The following is a 15,228-nucleotide window of genomic DNA, read 5'->3' as shown; positions in this document are numbered from 1 at the left end:
ACCTTTCATTTTGTCAATCTCATATGAAAATCCTACAATCCCTAATTGTGTTGATAAATATGATGTTGATTGTGATGCCAAATAAGAAGAAGAAGAAGAAGACATTCATGAGGGCAATGAGATGTTGTTCTTTTGAAGAAGGTTTGTGAGTTCATTGATCTTATTATCATAACACCTATACTCAATACATCTTATTCTTTTATAATAAGCACATTTTAACTTCTCCCTTAGATGACTCCTATTTAGAAGAGGGGTTGGAGTTAGGGGCATGCTATGAAGGAGAATCGTTAGAAGCTTTCTCATTAGTCTTAGCATCCTTATTATGGTTCTTACCTTTGCCACTCAAAGTCTTTAGATTTGTGTCTTTTGCAAGAAGTTATTAAGCCTTTAAAGGCTTCAATGTTTATATGTGTGCCAACTTGGCTTGTTCCTTTGTGATGTGAGCTTGAAAACCATCAACATAAGGTATTTTTTGCATATTTTCTAGGGCATCCATAGTAGCATAAAATGTAGAAACAAACACTAAATAATCAAGACCTAGCTTAGAAAGAATAAAGACAATAAATTGTTCATCCTCTTTAGTGACCCTAACTTGTCTCTACTATATACATGGAATTGGTGCAATATGTCATGCACTCATCCCAATTCGAAAGCCCAATGGGGTAACCTAATGTCATAAATAGAGGTTCATTTAATTATCAAATAGGAACATGTCTTCATTAATGATGTCGATAAAATATAGAAATAGACACTAAATAATCAAGACCTATCTTAGAAAGTATAGAGAGAATCAACTATTTGAAGATGGTGAAAAGGAGTGTGAAGTGGATTAGATTGTAAACATGCAAATCAAACACAAAAACACATGAAACCAAAAGATATAATTCAAATAACATGAAAACATGAATAAAGATGCATATACCTCACAACCCTTTTACCTTCTCCTTCGGATGGAGCTTAGATGGATTTGAAGTATGCCCATGTGCTTCCAACTTGATGTTGATTTGCTCATAGATTGCTTGTTGTGGATGACTCTCCAATATTGTGCACAAATGGATAAAAATGGATTTTTTAGGAATGAGATGGATGATATGACTAAGTATGGATGAGGGATGATTTTGGCATGGAAGGGGTGCAATGGTGATTTTCTAGGCTCAAACTAACAACATAAATTTACTAAACTTAGAGATGATGAGTGAAGAGATGGAGTCCTCAATTTATAGGAAGAGGAGAGAAAAAATGGATGGCTAGGATTGACCCAAGATGGAAGGCCAGGATTTCTTGTGAGCTCACACAAGACCCAAGAGGAGGTATGGAGACCAAGAGATATGCCTTAAAGGCCTTTCCTTTCTCCCCACTCCTCAAGGTACATTGGGAAGACTTCCCAATGTGTCTTGAGAAGAGCAAGGGATGTGACATTCCTTGAGGAATGGGGAGGAAGAATTAAAAATTCTTCAAAAAGGGATGATCATGGGGATTGGAGGAATAAGAAGGAATTAAAAATTCCTTGGAAAATGAGATGCCTAGAGGAATGTGAGATTTTGAAAATCTCACATTCACCTAGGAAAAGAGCATTTAAGGAGAGTGGTTGGATGGAAGGGACAAGGAGTTGACTTTGTGGCTAATCATGATGATTAGCCACTAGCAACTCATTAGGAGGGGGATTAGAGGAAAGGTTAGGTGGGATTAGGATAGATAAGATTTGTAGGAGGATTTGACTAGGAGAGAGAATGAGTGGAGGGAATTAAAAATTAGAAGAATAAGGCTAAGTGAGTTTTAGGGAGTTTCTAGAAGAATTATTAGGTTAATGATGGATTAGGAAGATGATTTGTAGGAACCATGTAGGTTACCCAATTAATTGAAATTAATTAGTTAAAAGGAGGATTTGAGAAGATTTAATTTTAGAAGAATAAAAAGAGGGTTGATTTATTAAATAAATCAATCACGGACTATAGTGACAATATTAATTGTAATTAATTAATATTGAGGAGAATTTAGAATTTGCATAATTAATAAATTAATTATGTGAGAAATTAAAAATAATTAAAATAATTATTTTTAAGTGTCTACACTATTCATCCTCTTTAGTGACCCTAATTGTTCTCTACTATATGCATAGAGTTGGTGTAGTATGTCATGCACTCAACCCGACCAGAATGCCCAACAAGGTAACCTAATGTCCTAAGCAGAGGTTCATTTAATTATCAACTAGGGATGTGTCTTCTTCGATGATGTTAGCACTATATGTGTACTAGGGAATCCTTCTAGGTTGTTCTATCATTTGTGAATAGCAAATAATCTGAAACCAATAAACTAATTGAAAACATAACAATGATAGAAATAAGTCTAACTAAATAGTAGTGGTTGTGAGTTGACTTATAAAACTAACAAAATTAAATATGTTGAAACAAAAATTGTCTTAAACAATTGATCACTAGTAGTAAATCATATTAACAACAATCTAAACTACCACACTACTTACAAAGTCACAGTTGCTTGAGTGGCTTAAATCTTAGTCATTAGCATTTAATAGTCAATTGGCTAGCTTCATTATCAAAACCATCTTCTTATTTCAAATCAAAGAGATTACATAGAATTATACCAGACTTGCTAATTGAACAAAGAAACTACTAACAAGACTCGACACTAACTGTATGCTCTACTTTTTTCTTCTCAACTCAACAAGATACAATATTTGTAGATAGAATCTTGGAGTTGGATTTATTACAAACTTAACAAATTGCAGTAAATGTCAATTCTCCCACAATATAAAGGAGATGAATATTCTTTCAATTAATAATAATAAGTACCAAACGAAATAATTTGAGAGTGTTCTAATCTTCTTCAAACTCTTACAGCATAGTTGTGGCTGAAAAAGTGTAGTTACACCTAAAAGTGTGGAGAAACATGTCACAATGACTTATGTTTCATAATTTGTTGTTTCCACAAGTTTTTGTAATCTTACTTGACTCCGATAAATCCAACTCCATTATTTAAGATGGATGTAGAAGATTCCAAATTGAATTAGAACTCATTCCCAACTGTTGCCTCCAAATCTACTAGTTTTGTTTCAATCAAATTATGGTGAATGTTGCTCATTAACTATTGTAAATTATTATAAAATAATTAATGGGGTTTTAGATATCCTTTTAATATTTCCGAAACATTTTTAATATCTCAATTTCATTGAGAAACGAGGAAGATATGCCCATTTTACTGAAACTAGTTTTTCAACTTTGTCTTCACGTTTAGTCAACAACTACATCTGTCAATTACCAACATGTTCATTATTCTTTCTAGCTAAATGAATGACTCAAACCTCTCACAAAAAAATGTTAATCCTTCCAAAATACTCTAAATTTAATAATAACCATTTATCATAATATATCACCAAAATTTAGCATTAACTAACTAGACATACAAATGCAAATCAATAATCACTAGTCATAGTTAATGCTTCATGAAACCAAGGTACTGTATGTGTAATACTTATGTAAGATAACACAATAAATAAATTACTATGATACTAACGCTACACTTATATGCAAATGAGATAAGTATTGAAATGATAATCAATGTAGATAGAGATATTTGTTAGATCTAGTGGTCAATATGATGATAATGGTTATGCTAATATGTTTAATTATTGGAAGTAGCATGGTTATGTTTCTATGGATGTTAGATGGGAAAGCGGTGATATTATGTCATTTGAATAAATGAGAATGTATGTGATGTTAAAATCCCTTCCAATGAATTTAATATTTTGGCTATTTATATGTATATGAAATGTCTAGATATAATGTGAGAATATCTTGATTATGCTAATTTGGAGGTGGTAATTTGATGATACTTTGATAATGATGTATTGTGTAGTTGTCAAGTGGGTTTCCTAACCATGTTTACTATGTGATCTCTTTTGGGGGAATGAATAATGATCTTGAATAATGATCTTTGGTAGTATCCTTCCATGCTTTTCTTTTGGACCTATGATGACTTTAGTTGCACGTTATCTATTAGGAGTAAACATACTTAGTTGATCTGTTGAAGGTTGTTTATGCTTAATGGCTCTATATTTAAGGACATGGTAATGCCATGATGATTTATACATATAAGGACTTATTGGTGATATTAAGGTTTATGGTTAAATTTATGATTTCCTATAGTTTTGATATGATAAGGATGTATTATTATGATGTACTAACATATGTTTCAAGTGATCCTATTGGGGACTTGACTATGATTACCGATGCTATTGTATATCATGATATATATATATATATATATATATATATATTGGTTGATGTAGGTACAAGGCATCGACTCCACCTAGCTTCATAGGTCTAAGTGTGCCTATGCAATCTTCGATGGTGATTTACATGGAGATGGCATTGAGGCTCGTTTAACCTAACCCTAGCCCTCATCCTGAATTAGGTGATTGTCCTAGTCTTGAGCCCACCTCCTCAGGTTTTCATGAAGGCAGCATTTGTGTATCCTAAGTTAATTATATTTGGTTGTGTAATTTTTGGTGGATTTATTGTGGTGTTAATATCTATTATTATTTGGCTATATTTATTGTTATGATGATTTATTTTATTAAGTGATATTTTATGTTATTTATATTATTATTTAATCCTCGCATGTATCTTTATTGATATGATTGTCGTTAATATTATTTATTTAATTATATTTTGATTATTTATTTAATTGTGCATTTATCCCAATAGTCTACCTCATGTATTTAATTATTTATATTTGTGTGAGCACAATTATTAGTGTAAGTGTATTTTATCTTTGGTGGGGGTAATTTAATAGTAAATAAATACAAATATAGTTTGGTGGGAGTTAGTTGTATTTTGGTGAATTAACATGGAGAATTGGAATAGTCTAGCCCTATTCCGCTAGTTCCACTCATCCTCGTGTGTGTGTGTGCAAGTGATGTCTAGTTTCGAGTATGAAGCACCTCATTTTTTAGTGTGCACTAACCTATTTAAGACATATAATGTAAATGCAAATGCTAAGGGGCCACTATGTGTGCTAATGCCAAGAGGTAAATATGTAAATGCCAAGAAGCATTGTGTGTGCAAATGTAAATGCCAAGAGGCAAATGATAGATACATGCCCGGTTTTAAGGACATCCTGTGTAAGAGTTTTGCTCTGGTTTCGGTGATGTGTATCCCCGTCTAAGACATATATCAAATGTTGTGTTTGGTTTCAAGCATGAAGCATCTTGTGTAAGATTTTTTCTCTAGTTTTGAGAATGATCGCCCCGTTTAAGACATGCAAAAATGATATGCAAAAATATAGCACAATATGGTACAAAGGGAGTGTTACGGGTGCCCCCCCTTAAGATGTCAACATAGTCCTATGTTGATATTTTAATGAAGCTTAGAAACAAGGATACCTAGCCTTCAACACCAAGGAGATATCCTTTAGGCAACAATGTCATAAATCCAAGCTAGAGAAGGAATATTCTTCAAGGAAGGATAAGATAGTTGAAAAAGAGATATCTTGCAACAAGTGTAAAGGAAATCCTTGGAGGAGAAGGGATCTTTCCTCAAAATATATCTACCTCCAAGAGGAGTTTCTTTGAGCAAGCATAACATCTTCTACGAAAAGAAAGGAAGGAGAATAAGAATGCACACCTTCCTCCTCTTGCTAGGTGAAAGAGATTCTTGATGAAGGATGGCATACTTTTGAACCAATGTGAAGAGATAAGTTTATGATAGGTATGCATTGCCTAGTGAAGAAGAGGTTGTAGCCAAGGAATTACACCTCTTGTATAAGAGAGAATCCTTGAGCAAACAACAACTTTACACAAGGAACGATACCAAATTACAAGCAAACGCCACTCAACAAAGGAAAAGTAGATCCTTAGAGAGGGTAAGAGAGAGAAATCATTGTCCCCCAAGTGCAAGGACAATGATAATAATTACACAACTTCTAGAGAAATATTATTCATAAGAGACATATCATCTCAAACAAACAATGGGTCCTAACCAAGGAACAAACATGTGTTCGCATGAAGGATATTCCCATGTAAGACGGGACATCAAGTTATGAATAACGGAACTTTAAAGGAAGAGGTAATCCTTAAAGTGGGAGAGTGAGAAAAATAATGATAAACCCTTCTAAGAATAGATTAAATATGAAAAAATGTACAATATACTCACATAGATAAATATCCAATGTAAGAAAAGACATTAATATATGTAAAATACATCTCCATAGAAGAGAAAATCTTTAAAGAAATAAAGGGGAAGAGAAAGCTTACATATTCCACTTAAGGAGAGATTAGTCATAAATATATACCATGTTATGTGACAAAGGATATCAAAGCATGAGAAATGCAACCCCTAAAGGGAATAATAAAACTTTAGAGAGGAAGGGAGAAAGGGGGAAGCCATCCTTGCCCCTAAAACAAGAAGACAAGGATAGATTAGGGGGAAGGATCACACATTTTCTTAGGATATATTATCCATAAGAGACATGCCATTTCAAACCAAGAGTAAGTCCTATGCAAGAAAGGATATAAAATTATGAAGAATGCAATCCATAAAGGAAATAGTCAAACCTTAAAGATAAGAGATAGGATAGATATTAAAGTAAACCATGTTGCTATCCCAAGATGTTTGAAATTAAAATAGCACCTTATTTCAGATTTGGTGGTAATTCAAATTCAAAATTTTAATCCTAGATCTCATTGCAAATTAAAATTTAAAATTAAGTGGTTCACTAAAAGGACCCTAATTTTTAAATTAATCTTGTGCTTTTTCTCAATTTTGCATTAATTACTTCAATTTTCAAAATTTCAACTTTAGATCAAATTTTAATTATGAATTTTAAATTAAGAGGTCCTTTTCGCAAGACCCTAATTTTAAATTTAAATTTCTTAAGAGGTTGCATAATTTTTCACAATTATTCTCTAATTTTTCAATTTGAGGTTATCAATTTGAATAAATTAAGAGGTTTTATTTTTAAAATCCTAATTTATTTATTCATCATGGCAATTAATGGATTTGATTTATTTGCTATTTCACATATGATTACATTGCTTTTTATGTACATTTACTATAATCATGTGTCAAATAATGGCTTCTTTCACTTCATGTTACTTTTTTTCATTAATAGCACTTGGACATATTGTGTTTTAAGGATTTCCAAGCTGCTTCCTTTTCATCAACTAGATATCAAAGCTTTTATTTATTATACATGTTGCTTTATGGTGACATTTTTAAAACGATGCATTTCATATGTAGATTATTTAAAAGCTTTTGTAGATCCCAACCCTAAAAATGTTAATGGAAATCCTAATACTTGTACCTCTCCTAGAGTATCTATTGTGAATGAGGAAAGAGATAATTCTCCTATCAGTGATCCCTCTAATGGAGAGAAAGCATTTAAGAGAAACATGGCTCCATATTCTTCTCATACACATACTCTTGCACAAGGGGGGCAACATCAAAATATTGGTGTTTGTTGTTAGCATGATTGGCATAACTGATACAGATGGAGAATGATGACTGAACCGGTAAAAGACTGTTTGTGATGACATTGTTATGAAGAGATTGAGATTGCATGATGGATGACTTTTATAAGTTAATTGTGTTGTCATTGATGGAAACCAATGTTTATTCATGTCTACTGATGTTTACTTATGTTGTATTGTGTCATCTAAATCTTTTTGGTCTATCGAAAAGAGCTTACCGGTAAAGAATTAAGAAACTGGGAATTAGGACCTTAACCGATAAACGAGGAAATATTTTGATTGTATCTGGCAATTGGTGATGATTGAGGCCTTGTGGTTTTGAATGTGATTTTTTATCATTGTAACATGTATCTGATTGGAACCGCATCATGTAGTGACAACCAAAAGTTATGTTTATAATTTTTGTTGAGTTTTAGCTAGGGTTTAAGGATTGGTAAATAATTCTCTTGACCGGTGATGTTTTTTAGTTTGGCGGTGATCTACATCAAGTTCACATGTTGGTGATCATGTGGTACAAACCACGTGAAGTGTTTGTAAGATGTTTTGGCACGTTTGGAAAGTGAATTTCTTGGGAATATGCAAAGTGCTTAGGTGAGTGTTCTAAGGGTTTGACTTTGTATCAGATCGAGTTGTTGTGATGAGTTACGATCACTCAATGATTGATATTGATTTGTAATTGATTGTAATGATCCATATGACAATCTGTAATGCGTTGTAAAGATCTGTGATGATCTATGTTGTAAGTCTTATGGTTTTGTTGTCGACCTAGTTTTAAAAGTTATTTATGTCGGTACAGTTGATGATTGTTGTCGTCAATGATTTTTGAGAAGTGTGTGAAGCTGAACCAGAGTATGAGAAGTTTTGCTAGAGTGTTACAAACTTAGACCTTAATTAGATCTAATCAAGCAATCAGTTGAGTGCTATACACAAATCATTCATTGTTTTTCCCTAACAGTTGCAACAAATAAAATCCCTTAACTGGGTAGGTCCTGATAGGCCTCACATTGTAAATCCCCTAACAGGGTGACTCAACATCAGAGTTCTAAATCCTCTTGCAAGGTTGATCCTAATAGATCAAAGCTCCTAATAGGGCTGAGGTAAATCCCTTAACTAGGTGACTCATAACAGGGTCTAATCCTAATAGGGCATATTTGTAAGCTCTTAACCGGGCCAGGCTCCTAACAGGGCGCATTCCAAAAGAATGCAAAATTATTGTGGGTACCAATTCCCATCGTGGTTTTTCCCTATTTGTGTTTCCATGTGAAAATCATGGTGCTCATACGGTGAATGTTTTTGATGTGATGTTATGCTTTACTTTCAGTTTATGCATGGTTAATGAACACTTAATGTGCAACATTGATATATCAGTTTAGCAGATGTTTATCAGCAGATATCGGTACTGGAAAAAGACTCTAATGTTGGTCTATGTTTGATTTGGTGAAAGTTTTATGAGTCTAAGTTTTTTATTATAAATTATTGTTAATACTGATTCACCCCCCCCCCTCTCAGTATTAACTGGATCCTCTAAGATTAACAATTCCATCTCTCTAGATCCTCCTTATTCTCCTAGAGCCTATCTTAGTCATCAAAACATTTATAGAGAAGATGATGTTATGCATTCATTCATGATATCTCCCAACATAAAATTAAGAAAAGATGAGGTCTTAGATGATAAGGATCTTCCTTCCCAAAAGGGCGTGCATGATGATAGAAAGGAAAATTTCCTTTACAAGATATTCCTTCTTCATCTACTAATCCTTTCATTCCTTTTAAATATCCTTACACTATAAATTTCAAATAAATTTATCACAATGTTCCCTCACCTTCTCAATTCAGAAATTCCTATAGGAGTGGCTTTAACATAATATTAAAACAAGGTTTTAGAGGACGAGGACTTGGGAAATTTGAACAAGGAATTAGAGTCCCTATAAAGCCTCCTACACAAATTAGTACAGAAGGCCTAGGACATGATCATAAATTGCCTATGGATGATCTCCTTAGGATTCAAGACTTTAAAAACCATCTTGCAAGACAAAGGATGCATCAAGAGGCTAAAAGAGCTTCTTCTTCAAAATTGTTCATTTCATCAAACTCATGATCATGATGCTAGTAATTGTCAAGATTTTCAAGAAAGTATTCAAAAATTAGTTGATAATGGAACTATTAAAATCATTGAAGACAACCCTTCTTCTTATAACAAATCTTGTCCTAAATCTCAAAAGTTTAAATCTACACCTATTAATGATCAAGAACACTTAGCAACTAGAATATTTTGGAAATTGAAGTACGATAAGAATATTGTTTTTCCTTTTGTGAAGCTTAGCACTAATCATAAGGAAGGTAGTGGACATTGTCTTTTTTATAATGGTGGTTCTAAATCTCTTGGAAAGTGTAAAGCATTTAATGATTTTGTTCAAGAACAATACAATCATTCTCATATATGTCTTTCAACAATCTTGTTGTCTTCCTAGGTGAAAAGGTAGTGCACTCATTTCACCCTCATGTTGATCCCTACCCTATGACACAAGTAATTAACTTAATTGGGGGATATTTTTCATAATGGTAATTCAAAATTTAAACCAATCAAAAGCTTAATCTAAAATTTAAAAATTAGGGTTTTTGAAATAAACCACTTAATTTTAAAATTAATTGGAAAAATTAAGCTCACAAATGAAATTTTGAATTGTGAAATATGAAAAGCACTCAAATCTGAAATAATTATTACAAGTTCAATTTTGAATTTAAAAATTAGGGTTTTAATGAATTTAACTTCTAAATTTTTTTAATTTGCATGAAAATCAAACTTGTAAATGAAAATTTGAATTTTAAATTGCATAAACACTCAAATCTGAGAACAAAAATCAGAAGTAAAGGTGTAAGGAGTCGGGTTCACCAAAATGTAATGTGGAAAAATATTTCCCTAGGGTTTCCACCCAAGGAATGGAAGCCACTAGATTTTTCACTTAGGGACATTACATTCAAAAGAGGAAAGAGAATTCACTACATCCAATCATAAATCATATGAAGACTAAATGCTAAGTAAATTTGGGTTAATAGGGGTTTCCTCTTTTGCTAGTTGAAATGCTGAAATAAGGTGAAGTGCTAAAAAATGGAGGTAAAAAGCATGAAAACATTGAGTTATGCATGCAGGATTTTGGCACACTCCTAGATCTGAGTAATGTAAGATGAATTGGAGTTGCTCCCCAAAATTACCCAAAAAGTGTCAGGATCGTGGCACATCACATCAGTCCTCCAAACTTTTCTCACACCAAATGGGGATGATTCATCCCTATGAATAAAGCTTATTCTGAAGAGTGCAACTTTGTACATGTTTCCTACACATAGAAAGAAGGTGAAAAAGGTTGGGAATGGAGGAATTCCTAAGTCAAACCCCAGTTTGGAATCAACCTTGAATGAAATATTACACATACTTGAAATAAATGATGGAAAGTTATACCTCAGATCTGCAATGATTGATAATGGTGCTTTGCTTCTTGAATGTAATCACATATGTTGTATGAAATGGCGTGCACATGGCAAAATCCTAACACACACACACACATTCTTGCAAATGAATGATGTAAAGTTGCTCCACAATGGTTGAATGAAAATGGTTGATGTAGACTTGATGAATGCTTGAGAAGACTTCACATAATCTACACTTTCACTTCACAACAGGCTCCTTTAATTGCTTATTGATGGATCAAATTGTTGGATCCTTCAAATGAGGAAAGGAAAGGCTATGTATATGGAAGCCTAACATTGTTTTTTATCATAGGCTGACCTAGAAATGATATATTTTCACACCGAGTCGGGTTTGAACATTATAATACCACCAAATCATGATTCCGAAATTCGGGGAGAAAAAGTAGGGACCGATGTGATTCACATCGGTCCGACCAATTTTTTTCCAATTTTTTAGGGATGCAAGGTATTGTGATTATAAGGTGATTCCTAAGAGGGTGTGAGGATTAAAGATGCAAAAATGGGCCTTAATGATCGAAATAGGACATAATTAGGGCTTTTGATGAATTAATTAATTGAAGGAATAAAAAGGGGCACACTTAGGGTAAAGGGCCCAATTTTATGATGAAAGAATACTTTGGATGCTTAAATGGAATTAAAATGATTCTCCCAATTATCCACTTATGCCACTTGTACCCAAATGAGAGAGGAAGATCTCCTATGCACTTGCCCATTGTCAAATATGTTAATTTTCTAACATAGGCCGACACAGGGAAAGGTTTCCTACCCAAAATTTGGATAGGGAAAAGGGTTCAAAATGGGCCCCAATTAGGGAGGACCATGGCGTGGCGCCATGGTCTTGGTGAGGACCAAAGCACCACACCCTGGTCCTAACCAAGAATTGGGTCATGGTTAAAGGGGTCCAGCAAGGTAAAATGATATAATATGGCCATTATTGCATGGTGGGGGCATAAACAGGTTTCTATCAAGCACAAAGATGCAAGCGATAATGTGAGAGCCCTAAATACAATCCAAATTGTAAGGGAGTACAATTTAGGACACTACAATACTTTTATCAATGATCTCTCTGATAGTGATGTAACATTGAAGAATAATGATGAATCCTCTTCTCACAAGGTTACTTTAGTGCAAGAGGGACAAACTAATCATATTGATAATCAATATCCTAATAATCTCATCACCTTAGTTCCTCCTCATTCTCTAATAGCTCATCTTAACTATCAACATGTTTTAAGAGAAGATGATGTTATACATTACCTTAATGATATGTCACCTAATATAACATTGAGTATAAATTAAGCTTTAGATGATGAGAGAACTTATTCCCAACCTAACAAAGTGGACATGGATAATAATGATAGAGATGATAATTTTCCTACAAGGATCAATCCTCCATCATGTATTCATCCCTTTGGTCCTTCAAAGTATACCTACACAAAAAACATTAATGAGGTTTATAATAAAAGTTATCCTCCTTCATAACTACAAATAAACTAGGATGTTGGCTATGACATGACTTCTAAACAAAAATATAGTGGACAAGGTCTTGTAAAGATGGAACAAGGAATCAAAGTCCCTGTAGAACCTCCTTCACAATACACTAGAGAAGGTGTAGGATTTCCTCCCCCTTCCTTATCAATTCTTTTATCACAACCTAATCCTCATATCCCACAAGAGACACATCCTATCTATCTTGACACCCATTTGAACCTAGCAAAGAGAGTCTCTTGGAAACTTAATTATAATAAAAAAAATTTCATTTCCTTTCATAAAATTCATGAATAACTTGAAGCACAATGATGGTGATGCTTTTTGTCTCTTTCATCACAATTATTCTCATTCTATTGTTGATTATCTATATTTTAAATAATTTATTCAACATTTATATGATATGGCTCTTATTCATACTACACTTGATATAGACCTTTTTCTAAATCCAAATTTGAAAGTAGTGCCTTAGCACACCTTGACCCTATTATGTTGCTCATCACTATGTGAAATTTGTAGCTTATTTTTAGGGTCTCTTTTCCATTCATGGTGGTGCAATTTCAAGTGCAATCATACTTGGCTAGCAACATAATAGCTTAGTTATTCTTGTCTCTGTGCTTGGGGCCAACAAGAATAGTTTTTAAATATTTTATCTCCTTTCTAAGGATTTCACTTTTCCTTTGATGATTTTCATCCTTTATAAGGATATATCCTTTCTTGCATAGAATTTTTGTTATTCGTGAGGATTTTAAACTTGCTTGGAAGTGTGTATCCTCAATTAGGACCTCGTCCTTGCCTAAAAGTGTTTGTATTTTATGTGATCTCTCCTTAGTGTTAAAAGTGTGCAATCCTTCATCAAGAATGGTGTGCATCCTTGGTCTCTTTCCCTCTTCTTTGAGTTTAGAGATATTGCCTTTGTTAAATATCTCCACTTGGAGGTAGATATATTTGGACAGTGATCTCTTCATCGTTCTTTTTTATTCATGTATCCTTGAAAAGGATCCCTCTACACTTGTTCAAAAATATGTCTTTTACAACCATCTCTTCCTTGCTTAAAAGAGAGGTATCTTCTTTCTATATTGGATTGTATGTGCATTGTTTCTTAAAGGATATCTCCTTAGTGATGAAGGTGTTTATCTTTGGTGTGTTTCTCTTTATACCTTAATTTATCAACATTGAGCTATGTTGACATCTTAAGAGGGGAACATGTGTGGCCTCCTTGTTTCTTATGTTGGTGTTGTTGCATCACCCATGTTTCAGTTGAGTTTTCCAATTTTATTACAAATAGAGGGCTTTGTTTAGTAATCCTTGTTAAGTTTTCATATTGCCTTGAAAACATAATGTTTTTTTTGGCAAACCCTATTTTGGTTCACTATAAAACCCATTTTGTAGTAGAGTATTTTATTGTCTTGCATATAAAGAGTTTTATTTGGTAATCTTTGTGTGTGCATGTTGCAGCACCCATTTTGTAGCAGGAGTTTTGCAAATTATTTATCGAATAGGAGGTTTTGATTTGTAATCTTTCTCAAGATGGCTCAAGTAGCACAAAACATCTTGCTATCCCAATTTGACTCTCCTCGTTTTCACACAAATCACATAACATAACACATCTTACCGTCTAGTGGAATTTGTGTTTCTCTCTATTTTTTTCCATGGATCACCTAGCATAATACAACTTTCTAGCTAGTGGAATCCATGTTCCTTTCTCTCTCTTCCCATGAACCCATGGCATAGCACACCTTGCTAGTCCTTCGATCATGGTTTCTTGTCTCATCAATTTTATGTATGCTCTAGCTCTTTCTATAAGACTATGTGTGCTCTTGCAATAGCATTTCAAGAATGATATTAGTGGTTGAGATATTTTGATTATGGAGCTCTCTTCAATTAGCTAACTTGGGGCATTTGTTTTTTAGTACTAGCCCCTTTTGTGTGTCTTTTTATTTGCATTTGTTTGGATTTTCTTTTTTTTGCCTTTTATTTTGTGTCCTTTCTTGTATGTGATTGTATGGATTAAGATCCTAATCTCTCTCTCTCTCTCTCTCTCTCTCTCTCTCTCTCTCTCTCTCTCTCTCTCTCTCTCTCTCTCTCCATGAATATGAGTGTAAGTCCATACTCTTTCTAAAGTGGGGGATAAATGTAGCGTCATAAATTATAACCCCTTACAATTCCACACTCCTTTTTTGTGTCGTTGCCATGGTGTGTCCTCTCCTAGCTCTTTTCCAAACATATTTATGTCTTTGGCACTATAAAATTGATGTTATATGGTGATATGAATCCATGTTGTGAACATGTGTACACAAGAACCACTTTTGTTTCTCCTCTTTCAGAGTGGACTAGGTCACTAGGAGCCCTACTATGTGTCATAGTCCCCCTAGATTTGGTCCACTTTTAAAAAATGTTGGTGTACCAATTCCCATAAGTTCATTCCCAATCTTGATATTTTAATGTAAACATTATAGGTTGCCTTAACTTATTAAATACCTTGGAAACCTTATGTGAGATCATCTTTCTAACTAGTTTTCATCCTCGAGCATTTCACAACATCCTAATCACTTCTTAGAACAAACTTAATGATAAAATTTCTTCATATTTTTATATTATTGAGTAGCGAGTTGTAGTAATCTTCACACAAGTGTAGTTTTATGATTGAGTCTTTTATGTATTTCCATGTTGTGTTATTGCATCAACATTTATGGGTGGTTTTCAAAGAGAATTTCATCATCATCATCATCAACAACATCAGCATAAAGCTTGAGGCATAATATTGT

This window comes from Cryptomeria japonica, chromosome 7, assembly GCF_030272615.1.
Source record: "Cryptomeria japonica chromosome 7, Sugi_1.0, whole genome shotgun sequence".
Lineage (NCBI taxonomy): Eukaryota > Viridiplantae > Streptophyta > Pinopsida > Cupressales > Cupressaceae > Cryptomeria > Cryptomeria japonica.
The sequence above is the reverse complement of the archived record's forward strand: the minus strand, read 5'-3'. Positions refer to the sequence as shown.